This window comes from Crinia signifera, chromosome 3 (genome assembly GCF_055691185.1).
Source record: "Crinia signifera chromosome 3, ASM5569118v1, whole genome shotgun sequence".
NCBI classification, from domain to species: Eukaryota; Metazoa; Chordata; class Amphibia; order Anura; family Myobatrachidae; genus Crinia; species Crinia signifera.
The window spans coordinates 72,630,038-72,647,601 of NC_139219.1; the positions used below are offsets into that span (position 1 = coordinate 72,630,038).

The following is a 17,564-nucleotide window of genomic DNA, read 5'->3' on the forward strand; positions in this document are numbered from 1 at the left end:
TAGGTCACAAAAGGCATATGAATGCAACTGGAAAACAATTCCATCTTTATAAACAGTTATCTTGCAAAACTTAGGGTACAAAACTCTAAAGGGACTGTGAGGATTTCACGATCAAACCAATTTCAAGTGTTTTTGTGCTTCCCACAAATAGTACGACAGGTTATTTTTATCCTCCTCTGTGTACATTTTATAAAATAAAATAAAAATAGAGAGAGAACAGGATAGTTAAATGATTTGCAAATTGCTGCCAGGGACGGTACCTTTAGGTTAGCGGTGGACAATATGACAAACCCAGAAGACTCAATGCACTTTTTTAAAACACAATTTTAGTCATCTGAAAGCCACTGAAAGTGCAGTATTAATACAATACTGCCACAAGTGAAAGTCCTAGCAGGGTCATCATAGACCCAGATAAGAACGGGCAATATGCAGCGGCTGCCTGCCAATGTAAAACGAGACATGTTTTCCGCAATATCTAGTTATGTGACATGAAACTTTCTGCATACATTTGCAGGAAAAAGGATAATCTGAACATGTAACTAGGTACAAAGCCACTCGGGCATACAAAGACACATACACATCACAGTTCTTACAGGAAGGGCCACATACTTTAAATGCTCTTTAAAATTGCTGGACACAACCAGCCATCATGTCAAGGTGGACTCGATATCGCTGGTTAGCACTCAGCCATATCAAGAGTCCATGCTCATAGGTAGGTCTACCTAGCACAGAGAACAACCCTAACTGCTAACGCTGATTAAGAAAAAGTGATATTTTCTCTTAAATAGTGTCTGATAGGACATTGCCTATAGCGAACCACTATATTCCTTTTCTGTTTCAGTCTAGAAACAGAGACAATGGACACGCATTTACGCTTAGTTAGAATGGCAGCGCTGATCCGTCTGTGCATAAGGTTAACATGATGGGACACAAGGAAAGTCCCTAATAATTCATAGCAGATCATGTCGGGTCATGTCTGCACCCGTGGTACACACTGTGACAGATTGTCAACATGACCAGATCAACTTTATATTGAATATCTGGGGTGGCAGAACATAAAACGGAACATACAGTATCATTCACTAAACAAACATGGCAATTTGTGACATTTGTGGTATAAAGGGTAAACCGTCAAAGTTGACAGTGTCTATCGAGGTCGATTCCACAACATAGTCAAAAATTCGAAACAAGCAAAAAGTTGACACATGAAACATTTTTTTGTTAGTGTCAATTTGCATATTTCAGCCATGGACCCCAAATTAGTTTAGTTTCGCTCGCCATGCTTCGGGGAAGCTTTACCGTTCCCAATCGGAGTCTACAGAGATGGTGAACCATGAAAAAATTCAAGAAAAAAAAAAAAGTAACAAGAACTTCATGTGGACCATATGGTGTTGAGCTATGGACCAGATATAGTTACAACACTGGCCATAATCCAGTATCAATAATGGTAATGGCGCAAACTATGGGGAGTGTGACTAAATATACCCTACAAAATCGGAAAGCATTTTTTGTTTTGTTTCAGTAACTTTGCTTGTGTTTGGCAGCCCAATGACTGCCTTCTGCATCTCCTTACTTATGTAAGGTCACTGGGGTAAAAGCTAATGTTGGGTTCAGCTTGTGTTCAGAAGAGTTGCATCAGCAGTCATGAAATATTAATAGGCTGATTTTCCAGGTCATTACAAGATTTGGGGGGGTTTGGTTGTATGCTGAAACGTGCACAGTTCCTGCTGTGGCCGTGATGTTTGCGGGGATTCTCTGGTGAGCTGGCTGGCAACTCTCCCTGATCCAGCCCTATTGTTCTCCCTGAAGTGCTGAGCGCAGCAAGTCTGGGAGAGGTTTGGCACCGGCTGGAGAGTGTAGTAAGTGCGTCACAATAGGCTGATGGTATGGAGAGCTCCTAGGGGAGGGAGGAAAAGTGGCACATAACTAAGTTGTGCACAACAACACCAGCTCTCCACAGGGTAATGCTGCAGCCATGCCGGCCGGAGAGAACACTGCAAAACATACCCCAGACTGGATTCTTGCGTCAGTCACAACTGCCTCATTTAGGACATAGAACTAGACTAGGGAGAGAGCATTGCTGGTGGCATAGCCCAGAATACCTACTCTAGATACACGTTCTAAATTCTAAACCAAAGTGGCTTAAGATCCAAGCAGCTACCAAATAAGTGATTGTTTGCATACAGAGGAACACAACACGGGCGACATCTATACATGCAAACAGATCTAGGCGACTGCTCCGTGTGTGCAGCGCAGTGCCCGCAGATCACCCGCTAGTCTATTGTGTGAGTGGGAATAACACGGAGGCTATGACCAACGTTCTGCACAGACATGGAGCGCAGCTGTGACCGGCCGGCCGGCGTTCTGCTGTCACTACTGCTGCTGCAGGGTCTGATGGGCAGAGAGACGGCTGCTGTCACATCCCACGTACAGTCCAGGAGCCGGAGAGCTGCACGCAGCGGTGTCCAATGTACGTCTCACACAGGTCCGGGAACACGGCGGAGAGCATATACTACAGCACCACTTACATTACAACTCGAGAACGGTGGCCATCACACCGGTAAGCGGGGACGGAGCGGGAGTGAGCCCGGTAGCAGAGTAATGTGCGGTGAGAGCAGTGCTGGAACCGGAGATCCGCTTCTCTCAGAGGCTGGCAGGGAATACTGTAACTGTACCACAGCGCTGTCTTCGCTAACCATTGTGACGTCACTGCGAACAACCTCTTCCATCTCATTGGTCTAGCTGCATGATTGTCGCAGAAACGACCAACCACCGGTCTTCCAGCCGGGAAACCCCCTCCCATGCCCCCGCCCCCTCCTGCACAGCGGCCGGCTCTCCAGTCTGCAGTAGGCGCGCTGAAGATTGTTTACTTTTTTCTCTCATTCTCTTGTCTGTTCTCGCGGCGGCAGGAGCGGCTCGTGCGGGGTCACGTGTAAAGGGGCGTCACCCACTCGTCTCCCGCCAGTGCCGCGTCATCACCTTCCACATGCACCCTTGCAGCACCGGGCGTCCGCAGCCTGCAGGTCAACCCTAGGGCCTAATGGCAAAGTGTCACCTTGCCTGCGGTTTATGTCTGGTGACACGCCAGGAAAAGCGCAAACTGGACGCAGTGGTTCTCAGCTGTAAGTATCTGTACCAGGTGGAATCATTGCTGCCTTGTAGGCGCGACTAGGACTTCTCTACACTGGAGTCAAGAAGTGAGGGAGGGAGTGAAAAAAAAAAAACCCTTCCTCTGGCTAAACTGGGCATGTAGGAGATCTATACAGCCCAGAACTGGCTGCTACCACAGGGGGTTATTCAGATCTTATCACACTGCTGCGAATTTGCAGCCGGCTGATAATCAATAGACTGTGCATGATGTGCGAGGCCAACAGGATAAAATCCTGCTACTTTTTTAATCGCTGGTCATAGGCAAGTTGATTGACAGGAAACCAGCGTTTGTGAGTGGTAAACGGACGTTTTCTGGGTGTCAGGGAATAACAGGCGCTCCCTGATCCGCCTGTTTCTATCGCACCCGCTGAGTAAGTCCTGGGCTATGCATCCATATGGATTAGATGCTAATCACCGATTGGCAGAATTATCGGAAGTCATGCACATCTCTTGGCAGGGTTGCACAGGGCGGGATATCACTCTAGCTGGGCAGCAATTACCTGATCGCAGTGCTCTGTAGATTAGCAGCCCAGCGATCAGGTCTGAATAACCCCCACAGCCAGGGACAATGCTGTCCCTGCAGTGGTTAATGGGCTACGACACCTGCAGCAGTTGAAATTGATAGATGCAGGTGTTGGAACGGTCATTTATGTGTTGCCCTGTATCCTGGGGTGCTATCTCGATGAACACGCTTCTCTGCATTCATACAAGCAGCAGCGTGCCATGACACCACTTCTACCCCATAACAGCATTTAGTACATCGACCTCTGCGTTCCAAACAATGTAAGACCCAGTATAGACCCTTTACTACCGAAGTGCCAATCTGGGTTAAGGTGCCCATACACGTACCAATTACCCGGTACTTTTTGTGCTAAAATAGCATCGTTGTGCATGCGATGCTATTTTAGCACAAAAACTACCGGGTAATCGGTATGTGTATGGGCACCTTTATACCCACACACAGGTGCAGTGTCCGTGCTTGGACGTGACCTCTCCTTACACCAGGAAAGTGGCTCTCCCTATGCTGTGAACACTTCTCAGGTTGTATGATCCAGATTGTACATTTCCCCTGCAGCTCACCTGGGTGCTGCCTGTGTACAAGCCTGCCCTACCCCTTTCACATCTAAATACCGGCTACAAGCCAGTTCCTTGCCGGTTCGACCCAGTAATTAGTGCGATGTGAAAGGGGTTACCGGTTCCCCCAAACGAGTAGTAACCCGGCAATACAAACTGGTAAAATAGAAGTGTTCTTACTGGTTCGTTGCCGTGCAGTGTGAATGGGTTAAACGGGTCGAGTGACCCATTTCCCAACCAAACTATGGAGGAGGCAGCACTTGGAGCAGAGCCAGCTCTAATCGCTGCCTCCCCCCCAGATGACATGCCGACTCCCCGCCCCCGGATGACATCAGCGAACTGCCAATAGTGCTGGTTCACTGAGGGGATGTGAACATCCCAAAATGCAGGGTCTCGACGGGACTGAACTGTTTCAAAGTCCTGGTGCGACCTTGCGTTTTACAATGTGAAAGCAGTATAAGATGGAAAGGGCCACAAAACATGTTTTGCATTATTTTTGTAATGCGCTAAATGCACAGTGTTTTCCTAGAACATGCAATGTTTATACGAGTGACATTTACACATTTTTCCGAACATTTTTCTTTACTTGCATTTTCTGTATCGACTAGGGGTAAATTTATTAAGCTGGGTGAAGTGATAAAGTGTCTGGTTTTTATCACCGGCCAATCAGTTCCTAACTGTCATTTTTCAAACCAAGCCTGTAACTTCAAAAGTAGGAGCTGATTGGCCGGTGATAAAAAAAAAACAGACCGTTTATCACTTCACCAAGCTTAATAAATCTACCCCTGAATCCCAGCCCTACTCTACATGTATGGCGCAATTGGAGTATAGAAACATAGAATTTGACGGCAGATAAGAACCACTTGGCCCATCTAGTCTGCCTGTATATTGATATACAAAAGACAACTGATGCTTTGCATTCATTGTCGGTAAGATTGGGCGGTACTTTTTACCTAGAACGGCGCCCAAGATTTTGATCTTGGGCATCGCAAGGTAAAAAGTCGCATCGCATGCGACCAAAAAAATCGCATGCGATGCGACCGACGTGATTACCGCGATTTCACATAGGGAACAATGTTAAATGGCCCAATTGACCCGATTTTACATAGGGAACAATGTTAAATGGCCCACAGAGCCCAAATAGGCACCCTCAAGTGAGAAATGGTCCCCCCAATTGTTAACGCCACCCCACGATCAACGTCAACCCGAAGCGTGGCGAGCGGCGGCGGTACGCGTCCTCCAACCTTTTCATACCCCCACTATCCACGTCGGCGTGGAGTTGAGAATAGAAAGTGTGGCGAGCGGACGCGGATACCTCCACAGGTGCTGGATCTGGTTGACTCAGTAAGCTGCCATGTCCCAGAGTGCCTGCCCTGCCCAACACCCCCTGCATTGCAAGGGGATGTGTTGTGAAAACACATCCCCTGGCATGTGCCCGCAGCAGAAGAAAGCAAATGATTTCTCCTGGGCTCACAAATATAATTTAATGGAGACTAACATATAATCGCAGGCTCCAGGAAAAAGACAGGGTGGCTGGCTGATGTCATGTGACATCAGCCGCCCGCCCCCGGCACACTGCATCGCAGCTGCATTTGCATGGGGACGCCCATGTCCCCGTCCTGCCAACCCCGCCATGTGAGCGTCACACTGACTGTGCAGGTCGGAGAAGGCTCCCGCACAGAGGCCCTGCACATGTGTATATGAGAATATGCGCATGCTCAGTACCTCACCATCGCTATCCCGTCCGGACACGCCGGGGACTGAAGGAAATAGAATCAGGGCCATTATGTAGGTTTTAATAGCCAATGCTGCAAAGAGGAATATCTGAGAGGACAGAAAAATGATGTTATTTGTTACATGTTGCCGTATAAAACAAATTATGGTATAAATATTTTGTTGTGTTGTCTGTCCAAAACATTGTTCATTAGAAACATTGGTGAATAAATAAAAGGTTAATGGATCCCTTCCCTTGTATATGGCTATGTGCAGCATCCCTGACAATGGTTCAGGTTGTTAGCTCGACCACTATTGGCTGACATTGACAAAAGGTTAACACAAGCAATATGTGTTGAGGCAATTTTTTTCATTCAGATAACTTGTTCATACTTTCCGATCTACATGGACAACAATTGGGAACGGTAAAGTGTGCTGAGCAAAGCAGAGTTAGGGTATGTGTTACACTAATTGGGGGTCCATGTCGACATAGACAACATAAACCATGAAACAAACGCATGTTGACCTTTTCATGTGTCAACCTTTCACTTGTGTCTTCCTTTTGTCCAACTGTCGACCTAGTGATTCACACCCCCTGACACACATGCAGTAAACTGAAGTATCCACAAAGAGATAGATATATAGAGAGATACTGTATCTGCTGAAAAAAGTCAACCAATGTAAAGTGGGGAGGGTTGGGGGGGGGGGGGTGCAGTGGCATCTATATGAAATAAAAAGTAAAGCTCAGAAAACCATGCCTAGACTTTTTGTGTATATTCACCTACATCACTGTATATTATGTCATGAAGCTAGGACGTTTCCATGGTGTTACAGGTGGCATTTTATGGGCTGAGAATGACCTGGCAGTTTTATAGCACCGGACAGGTCTGTTGGTAATCTTACCCATACAGAGCTACAGTAGGAATCGCGTTTTAAAAACAAAAAGTCCTTCTGAAGCTGGTGTGACGAGTGATGTTTCTTCATAAAAAAAAACACTTAAATACGCTTACAATTAACTCAGTTTCATTGGTAACGACAACTAAAATTCAAGCTACAAATGTGAGTCATCAACCACATGCTATCAGTGTTAGCGCTTCACTAACAAACCTGCCCTGCTAATAATATGCCCCTCCAGCTCATCAACATTACATATTGGCGGAGAGCAATAATTGTTAGCTTAGTAAAATCACTACCACTATGAAAAAGTATTCGCTAAAAAGTGACCATTTTAACCAGCGCAGAGCATGCAGAGAAGTCTACCTGATTTAGGGGCTCAAATGGAAAAAAAATACTATTTTTTTTTTTTATAACAGTAATGATCTCAAGCAAACAAACAGTTAATTACTTAAACTATCTGACTAGTAATGCAGGGTGACAGCTTTCAATGCTTACAGTAACATTTGGCAGGTGGAATTAGTGTATTATACACAGTGCGATTCTGATTAACTTTCTATGCAATTTGGACTATATAGACAAAATCGTAGTTTTCAGCCATTTTCAATGCTGTTTCGATTCCGTTGTGCGCTCCATTGTAGTGAAAATTGAACAGAAAAATAGACTGTAAGCTTAGTACAGATCTGTACTATATAGTCAAAATAGAATGCGTTTTGCTTGCTGTGTAATTTTATCCCGGTCAAATCGCGAGGCAATCACACCATGAAAACACACCTTAAGGGACCATACACATTATGCAATATGGTACACAATTGTAACCGTTTCGTACAGTACAATAATGTGTACACACGATCTGTCCTAAGATGCGTACTCCCATGTATCTTATGAGGCATCATCCGATAGTCGTGCATGCAGGAGACATCGTCTGATAGTCATACGTGCAGGCTGGAGGGTGAGATATTGGGTGATGCACGATAAATGTTCTCTAACTAGAAAATGAGTTACTCATTTTTTCCTGTATGCAAACTTCAAAATTATTTGCTACTTTAGCTCCAAAGTTTAGTGCATCTACCCCACAGTGTGGTTAATTCGAACAGTGCAGCACAGACTGCACATACACAATGGTATATTATGACACTTCTGCACGGCTAGGGGAGCATAGACACAATGTATATTACACGGAAGGTTATCCTTGCCCTTTAAGTGCACTTATCTCAGCACTTGCTCACAGTGAACTACAATGGTCAAATATGAGGCTGCTGCGTGCAGGCGGGTGGCAGGGGTACAGTGCAGAAATAACGCACTTGTGGCAGTGACACCTGCCATGCACAGTGCTGCTTTACTGCCATAGATCGGGTATTATACAGCAGTGACGTCATGCACGTGGTCACTGACTGACAAGCGGGGTCCCTCCTGTACACCAGGAGCCCCCCTTCCCCGGGCTCTGCGCCTGGCTGATCACAGCCAACTGTCAGCCGACACATGTCAGAGGGGGGCAGACCCCAGCAGGGGAGCCGCCGACACCCACCTGTCACACGCCGGGAAGCCCGCATCTAGCAGTGCCAGCCTATCGCGCAGCGCCGGGCATTGCCCGACAGTAACAATGTGTGTATCAGCGCTGTACCAGTCAGTGCCACCATCCCTGCGCCTATACGGGCACCCGCACCTCTATAACCCCCCCCCCTTCCCCTCGAAACCCAAACCCCTTCACCCTGCTCTGCACCCTTAACTATACTCCAACCTATATACCCTGCTCTGCACCCCCAACAACATACCCACCCCTGCACCCCCCCCCCCCCCCCTATCCACCTACCCATCTATGCCCACCCGTACAATATGCTGTGCCCCGACTCACAGTGCAGGGCTGAAAGAACACCAGAGCTAGCCTGCGGCACACGTACGGGGGGACAGGAGTGCTCTAGGCAGCAGCGCCGGTGATATGTGGGGTACACAGCGGGTACGGGAGGGTGACAGGAGGACACTTACCTGCACACATACGCCGCTATTCGCTGAGGTGACGCCATACTGCTGCTTCTGCTGGTGCCGGTAGTAAGACGATGGCGGAGTCACATCAATCCCCGGGCGGTGTGATGATACATAGCACTGCACCCGCCGGACACCTCACATAACCTCCCGCTACAGGCAATACTGCGCCGTGCTCCGCCCACGGACCGCAGCAGCCAACCACAGCAGCTGGGCTACACCGACTTCTCTCTCTGATTGGCCCGACATTTCCCTCGTTGCTGCCTAGGTAGAGACAATTGGGAGGGACAGATGGAGGGGGCGGGGTTATGGAATGATACACAAACACTGGCCGCAAGTATAGCTCCGCCTTCATCTCGGGACAGGACAGGACAGAAGCGTGCGGCAGCCTTGGACAAGTCACACGCGCGCACAGACAGTGCCCTACAGTCAACGCACGTGACACCCTGCCGCCTACATGTGTGACAACAACAGACACATGTATGGATAAGCGTCCCGTCATACGCTGGGCGACATCATACATAGAGTGTATAGGTGCCCCCTACACTGAACATACATGTTATCACATCCCAGCGCGCTGCCTTATTCTGTACCATTTACTATAGTATAGAAGAGGCACTACATACATGTGTACAGCAGCTGCATACCGGCACACACCGCACCCCCCTCACCCCTGTTACCCGGGTGTGTGTAATGTGTTAGTGTAACATGTAGAGTATATGTATGAGGGCAGGATGTGTGTGTGTGTGTGTGTGTGTGTGTGACATGTAGTGTATGAAGGTACTGGTAGGGTGTTTGTGATGTGTTAGTTTGACATACAGTGTACATGTATGAAGACAGGGTGTGTCTGTGTGTGTGTGTCATGTGTTAGAGTGCCATACAGTGTACATGTATGAAGACAGGATGTGTGTGTGTGATGTGTTAGTGTGCCATACAGTGTACATGTATGACAGCAGGGAATGTGTGTGATGTGTTAATGTGACATGCAGTGTACATGTATGAAGTCAGTGTGTGATGTGTTAGTGTGACATGCAGTGTACATGTATGAAGTCAGTGTGTGATGTGTTAGTGTGACATGCAGTGTACATGTATGAAGTCAGTGTGTGATGTGTTAGTGTGACATGCAGTGTACATGTATGAAGGCAGAGCGTGTGATGTGTTTGTGACATGCAGTGTACATGTATGAAGGCAGAGTGTGTGATGTGTTAGTGTGACATGCAGTGTACATGCATGAAGTCAGTGTGTGATGTGTTAGTGTGACATGCAGTGTACATGTATGAAGGCAGAGTGTGTGATGTGTTTGTGACATGCAGTGTACATGTATGAAGTTAGTGTGACATGCAGTGTACATGTATGAAGTCAGTGTGTGATGTGTTAGTGTGACATGCAGTGTACATGTATGAAGTCAGTGTGTGATGTGTTAGTGTGACATGCAGTGTACATGTATGAAGGCAGAGCGTGTGATGTGTTTGTGACATGCAGTGTACATGTATGAAGGCAGAGTGTGTGATGTGTTAGTGTGACATGCAGTGTACATGCATGAAGTCAGTGTGTGATGTGTTAGTGTGACATGCAGTGTACATGTATGAAGTCAGTGTGTGATGTGTTAGTGTGACATGCAGTGTACATGTATGAAGGCAGAGTGTGTGATGTGTTAATGTGACATGCAGTGTACATGTATGGAGGCAGGGTGTGTGTGATGAGATAGCAGGAAGCAGATATTACAGGGACAGGCACTGGTGAGGTGACAGCACGGGGATGGGAATGTGCAGGTTACAGTACAGTATGCGGGGATCGGCTGAGAACGCGGCTGTCACCCAGTCCCCGCACTCACACTGCCTAAACTCGCGCCTGCATCACAGCCTGCACCCGGGTACCGCAGCCCCGGAGCTGGGGCACTTTTATCTAAACACTAAATAAAAATTAAATAAAAAAAACTTAATACACGAAAGAGCAGCAGGATAGTTTTCTAAGTGGGGCATGTGTGTGACGAGAGAGTACAAGAGGAAAGTACTCGTTCTCATAGTTTCGTATTTTATGCATATTTAGGAACATGATGATAATTGCAACTAAAATGAAATTAAATACAACTATCAATATATTATATATAATATTTTGCAATGTTCTAGGTAATTGAATTAAATAAACTTGCAATTAAAGTGTGATCTGGCAGAGTAAAGTCCTATTTTTAACAATACATTTACAGAATATGAAATTATATTTACACTGTGTCTTTAAAGCTCTGAAAATAAAATTACATTTATGCAAATGTTTTGCTCTTAAAGACAGTGCACTTTTTTGTTTTTATTATTGAAGCAAAAGAACACTGTATACGGTGTTGCAAGACATTAGGATGAGTCAAGCACACAAGAAGCATTTTACGTCATGATAAGTCATATATAACAAGGCATTTTGTGACAAATTTCCATGATTGTGCACACTTTTTATTTCCAGTTTCTTTTTCAGTTTTTGCAAAGAAGGAAAAGTAAGACATTTAAATGTCATTTTAGGTTTCTCTCGTTCATTTGTTCGTAAATATTCATGCATACTACCTTGTATAATTATATATTAGCAGTTTTTAGCACTATTTTTTGTTTTCCCTCGTGCCTTGATGCGCATTCATACAAAATTTGTTTATTAAATAAAAAAAACCTTCATTGTGTGGAGATATGCCTGATCAAAGATGATCATGGGAATTCTTTTTTGGTAAGGAAAATGTATGTGGAATAAGACCAAATTATGTAATTAAAATAGATACACTGTTGGGGAAAAATTATCCACTCTTCCTAATATACAATATCAATAAATATTAATATGACTTTTAAGGGTGGTATTTTTAAAAGCTTATAGAGATATAAAATTGTGACATATAAAATACCGAAATATCAGTTTGTAACTATAATTTTCAAATATAGCCTGCTAATTTTATGACAGAAGTTGAATGGCTGGTATTTCTCTAATTGTATCTCTCTGATTTGAGAAATGCCCTCTTAAGGAGCCCACACACTAGAACAATTTATTTTTTTACCAATTGGCGAATTTCCGACCGATCGACTGAAAAATCAACAGATTTTTACAGATAATCGGCCGATATTGGTCAGATGCGCGCACCCGTGGATCTTTTGCTAAATTTTCTGGTCTATATGCTGCATGAAAGATCACAAGATTTTAACAAAAAAACACACATGGGATCTTAAGATAAATCTTTGGTAAAGATGTGCGCTTGCCTGAAATCTTTTGTCCAGGACTGACAAAAAGATTTCAAGGCTAATTTATGCACAGATCTGAAAATTGCAGATCTTTCTAGTGTGTGGGCACCTTAAGTGTGGGACTTGTATCACTGTTAAGTATATTATGGAACTGAAATGGTTAAGCTATGTAGGAATAATACACTTTTTATTGTCTGAACCAGACCGTATTTTGCTTTTTGGATATCAGAGTCTTCAGTTTGTTTACAAACTTGGTTTAATGGGTTGCCACCTTCATTAGGGATTTACTTACTGGTGCGTATGTCCTGCAATTATTACTAAACACTTTGCTGCCTGGCTTCCCTCGTGTTTGCCAGTCACATACTTGTATCTTAATGCAGAGGTTTGGTTTATTGTTGCAGTCCTGGGACAGACAACGCTCGACTGAGCTGCGCACAGGCTGCAGGTTGTGGAGGACAATGTGTTCAGTATCATTTGCAAGAGGGTATTTTCACACCAATACACCAATCACAAAGGGCTCTGTCTCTTCAGCATTAATATAATCTGACAATTTTTTTCTCTCCGAATTTATCACAGCTATTCAGCAATAAACTTTGCAGGTATAGCGGCTGCAGTAACCTACTGTTCTTGCAAAGTTTTTGACAGCTTTGTTTTCTGAAGACCAAAAACAAGACCTTCTTTGGTATCTTTGTATGCAGGCTAATATTTAGTATTTATTAACAATTTCTTATATAGTGCACACATATTCCGCAGCGCTTTACAGAGAATAGGCCAAATGTATCAAGCTTCAAAAAGTGATAAAGTGGAGAGTGATAAACTACCAGCCAGTCAGCTCCTATCTGTCATTTTTCAAACCCACTCTATAACATGACAGGCTGATTGGCTGGCTGTTTATCACTCTCCATTTGATCACTTTTTGATGCTTGATATATCTGGCCCAAAATGTGAACTTTCACATCAGTCCCTGCCCCAGTGGAGCTTGCATTCATTCTAGGCGTAAATTGTTTGGAAGCCAATTAACCTACCTGTATATTTTTGGATCGAGAGAGAAAGACAGAGTAACCGGAGTAAACCCACACATGCATTTCGCACAGTTAGGGCCATGGTTGGAATCGAACCCAAGACCTCAGCACTGTGAGGCAGTAATGCTAACCATTACACCGAAAGCTTATGTACATGATAATCATTTTAGACACTTTCGAGAGGCTGGAGCTGGACACACTGCAGGGAAAGAGACAGGAGTTTCGAGATCCTGCTGGGACAATGGGCCTTATTCTAGTTCACTCTTTTAGACAAAATCTTTCTTAGATGGACAAAACCATGTGCACTGCAGGGGGGGCAGATGTAAAATGTGCAGAGAAAATTAGATTTGGGTAAGTTATTTTGTTTCTGTGCAGGGTAAATACTGTCTGCTTTATTTTTACACTGCAATATAGATCTCACTTTGAAGTAAAACCCCACCCAAATCTAATTCTCTCTGCACAAGTAACATCTGCCCCACCTGCAGTGCACATGGTTTTGTCCATCTAAGAAGGATTTTGTCAGAAAGAGTGAACTAGAATAAGGCCCTATATCTCTATCAGCATTTTTGTGAAATGTTATGAAATGATGTTACAAAAAAGTACGCTTTCATCGAGAATTAGATTGGTTTTATTATTGATAAAATGTCTAAAACATTACAGCAATGTAGAGACCAATGACTTACTACTTATAGTGTGTTACTCACATACAGGGCCATCTCTAATTCCATTTCTCCATATATCTCTAACCTCATCTCCATTCGTACACCCTCCCGCCTTCTACGGTCGGCTGACGACTGTCGTCTCTCCTCCACCCTGATCACTGCTTCCCATGCTAGAGTACAGGACTTTGCCCGCGCTGCACCCCTTCAGTGGAACGCACTCCCTCGCTCCATTAGACTCTCCCCGACCTTGCAAAGCTTCAAATGGGCACTGAAAACTCACCTATTCATCAAAGTGTACCCTTCCACTGCATAAACTAGTTGGTTCTCCGACCCCTTGCCTGTTTACATCCGGCTATCTAGCTTGCACCTCTTGTAATCTGTCTGTCTCCTACTAGATTGTAAACTCCTCTGAGCAGGGCCCTCTTCCCTCCTGTTGTCAAAGCCCTCTTCTCTTCACATTTCACTCACAGCTCTCCTATACTCCAACACTCAGTGACCATCTTCGTCTGCATACTCATCTCCATCATTGGCCTCAAGCCTCTAGTTGTATGTTGATTGAGTCCTCACTACTTATATTTAAGCTGTAATGTGTATTGAACTGTGGCGCTCTTTATTTGTACTCCTATTTTTGTTATTTATTCAATGTTATGCCAAGTTTTGTCTCCCTGTACTGTTCCTTTGTACGGCACTGCGAAACACTTGTGGCGCCTTATAAATAAAATTATAATAATACTTATAATAATGGGTATTGGTATTGAAGATAATTGCAATATCTTCTCCATGAACCCTTTGCAGAATAGCAGAATAGTACAGTAAATATGGAGAAATACTAGTTTTTTGCATTTTTAATGTGAAAAAAAAACTGCTGTCTAAAACTGCTGTCGTCATACAGTATATTTTTAATAATGTAAATTACAGTTGTACAGTAAAGGCCCCCATACACGCTGCTATAGCTGCGTGCAATGTGATGCATTATTGGCTGGATCGCATTGCATGCGATGGCATCCGCGGGCAGTTCAAAAAGTATGTGCAGCACATACTTTTTGTATTGTGTGATGCGATGCCCACGGGAGCGTGCATCGCATTGCACTCTGCTATCCCAGCGTGTATGGGGACCTTTATGCTATAAATTACATTTAGAAAATGAATTATTAAAATAGAGACACTGTGCCTTTGCACCATAGAGAAAAGCCTCTCAGTTCACTTATACCCCTTTTCCATCTGCAAGCTGGGTCGCACCCGGGAATGTGTACCCGGCTACAGCCTGGGTGCAACCCGGCTTGCAAACCCATTCACACTAGAGTCCCCACCCAGCATAATGCCGGGCGGGTGACGTCATCTGGAGGTGGGGTCGGGGAGGCGCTGGGAGATAAGACCATCTCCCAGCGCTGGCTTTTGCGCTGTAGTGAACGGGACCCGGGTCAAATGGACCCCGGTTACCCGTTTACACTACACAGTGACCCAGGTTGAACCCGTGTTCAACCCTGGTTGCTACCTGGGTAGAAATGCCGGGTCTCATGACCTGGGTTATTTCTACAGTGAGCGTTTCCATCTGCCTAAAATCCTGGGTTTTGCACGCTCCCATAGGCTGAGCTCTCAGCCAGCCAATCAGAGAACGGCCAGTCATTTGCCAGGTATTTAAAAATCTAATACCCGCCACTGCGCGTCCCGTCCCGACTCCCGCAGCGCTGCTGATATCTATGATCATCACCGCCCGGCCAGGTCAGCACTTGCCGGCACTGCAAGCTAAGCTCTCAGGGACCCGCTGCCCGCCCCACTGCGCCCCCTGATGAGAGAACCGCCGCCCCCTGACCCTCACCGCCCGCCTCCTGCGCCCCGACATGTGATAAATCGCAAGCAATTTATCACATGTCAAATTTGGCTCATCAAGTGCCAAATTGTGTGTGAGCCTCCCGGGGAGCTCCCGGGCGGCTCACAGGAGAAATGGGTCCAACTTGTCCTAAGGACAAGTCGGCCTAATGTATGGGGGCCTCTAGTTTGTGCCTCATGCCCAGTAATACTGCAATTGATAGGCAGTGACTAACTAGATTATTTGAGGGGAAGGGTGGGAATATGCAGACACCAAGCATCTAGCTAAGGGCTGACATTTCTTATCTTTATTGTAGATGGTGAATCATAGAGCAATTAGGCAGAAGGAGGTCCTTGGAATTAGTGGTGTGTGAGTTGCTTAACGCTGTCTGCTGAGGAATTACTAATAAGTCAGTGATGTCTTTATGTCTGTACAGGGTCTGTAGACGTATTCTCGTGCGGGTGCCCTGTTGATTTGAAGTAGTGCAGATGGCAAAGCATGGATTAATGTGGCGGCAGCTCAGTGGACTAGTTGTCTAAAAAAACTTTGGTACTTGTTTCCTAGAACGGCGCCCATGATTTCCATTGTATGTGCTCCTAAAAATCTCATTGCATCGCATCCCCCTGGAATATTGCGGCATGCGATGAGATTCGATTTTTAATTGTTCAAGCCCCCATGCCATGAGATGTGATGGGTGCTTACAATGAGATGTAACCCCCAGTATCCACGCCATCCCGAAGCGTGGCGAGCGCAGCGGTACGGGTCCTCCGACCTTTTCAATACCCCCACTATCCACGTTGGCGTGGAGTTGATTTTAGATAGTGTGGCGAGCCACCGAGTCCAAAGCGTGGCGATCGGACGTGGAATACGAGCCCAAAGCGTGGTGAGCGGCCAAGGATTACTTTACATGTATTCCACGTCCCCTCGCGGGGCTCGCTGTCGCTCGTCATGCTTCGGGCTCGTATTCCGTGTCCCCTCGCTGGGCTCGCTACGCTCGCCACGCTTCGGGCTCGGTGGCTCGCTACGCTCGCCACACTATCTAAAGTCAATTCCGCGCCGACGTGGATAGTAGGGGTATGAAAAGGTCGGAGGACGCGTACCGCTGCGCTCGCCACGCTTTGGGATGGCGTGGATACTGGGGGTTACATCTCATTGTAAGCACCCATCACATCTCATTGCATGGGTGCTTGTACAATTAAAAATCGCATTGCATCGCATCCCATTTGCCGGCATGCGATGCTATGCGATATTTAATTGTACAAGCATTGCATAGCACACCACTAAATAAGGTACACGATGGCATGCGATGGGCGCCGTGCTAGGAAACAAGTACCACAACTTCCTATTAGTGTGTGTGTAGTTATATATAAGTTGCAATTATTTATTGAGCAAAGTGTTGTCATTCATGTTGTATTTGTGTTTTTTTATGTCATTTATGTTTGCTCTTTGTTAATAAAGTTTCTGGGCCATTACCATATTTCATGTCATACACATTTCATATACTGTTACATCATGGCAAGCGTAGCCTTCACTCGCGTCACTTAGACAATACGGTAGGTGCTTTATAAACCAGACTATGGCATCATTGTGACTGACAATTATATTGGTTCCCAATAAAAAATCCTTACATGCATAGAGCATTTACATTTGCATAGGGTACTGGAATTCTGCGTGCAGACATGCATACAAGTAATTACATTTTATAGGAGGTATAATATAATTATTTTTTTTCAAAACTGTACTTGCTGCTCCAATTGATTTTGGTTTTCCATGTTACATAGAAACATATAAACATAGAATTTGACGGCAGATAAGAACCACTTGGCCCATCTTGTCTGCCCCTTATATTCCTGTCACAGAGTGTTTGCAGTCAGCTTTTGCCGAAGCTCTAAAACAAAACCCGCTTGCGTTACAGTATTTGATATCCACCGAGATTTGTAAAGCTACAGAGCCAGCAAAAGCTATCATTCTGTTTTGTGCACATATATGGCATTAATACCTTCATGCAGCTGGTAATATGTACAATATGGTAACATGTAAATTTTTT

General features: G+C 45.2%; 1 protein-coding gene and 1 long non-coding RNA gene across 12 annotated transcripts in view; one reads left to right on the plus strand and one right to left on the minus strand.

Moving 5' to 3' along the window:
- Nucleotides 1-8,993, minus strand: part of BCL2L11 (BCL2 like 11) — a 41,303-nt gene extending 32,310 nt beyond the window's left edge. The window contains exon 1 of one of the 2 annotated variants that reach the window (XM_083176001.1): nt 8,818-8,993. The gene's annotated coding sequence lies outside the window, so the exon portion shown is untranslated. Of the gene's footprint in view, nt 1-2,528; nt 2,747-8,817 lie in introns of those variants that run through there. The other variant, XM_083176000.1, reaches the window with a different exon arrangement.
- The window catches only part of LOC146063545 (uncharacterized), a 760,354-nt gene that overhangs the window by 514,554 nt on the left and 228,236 nt on the right, over nt 1-17,564 (plus strand). The gene's annotated exons all lie outside the window — the stretch shown is intronic.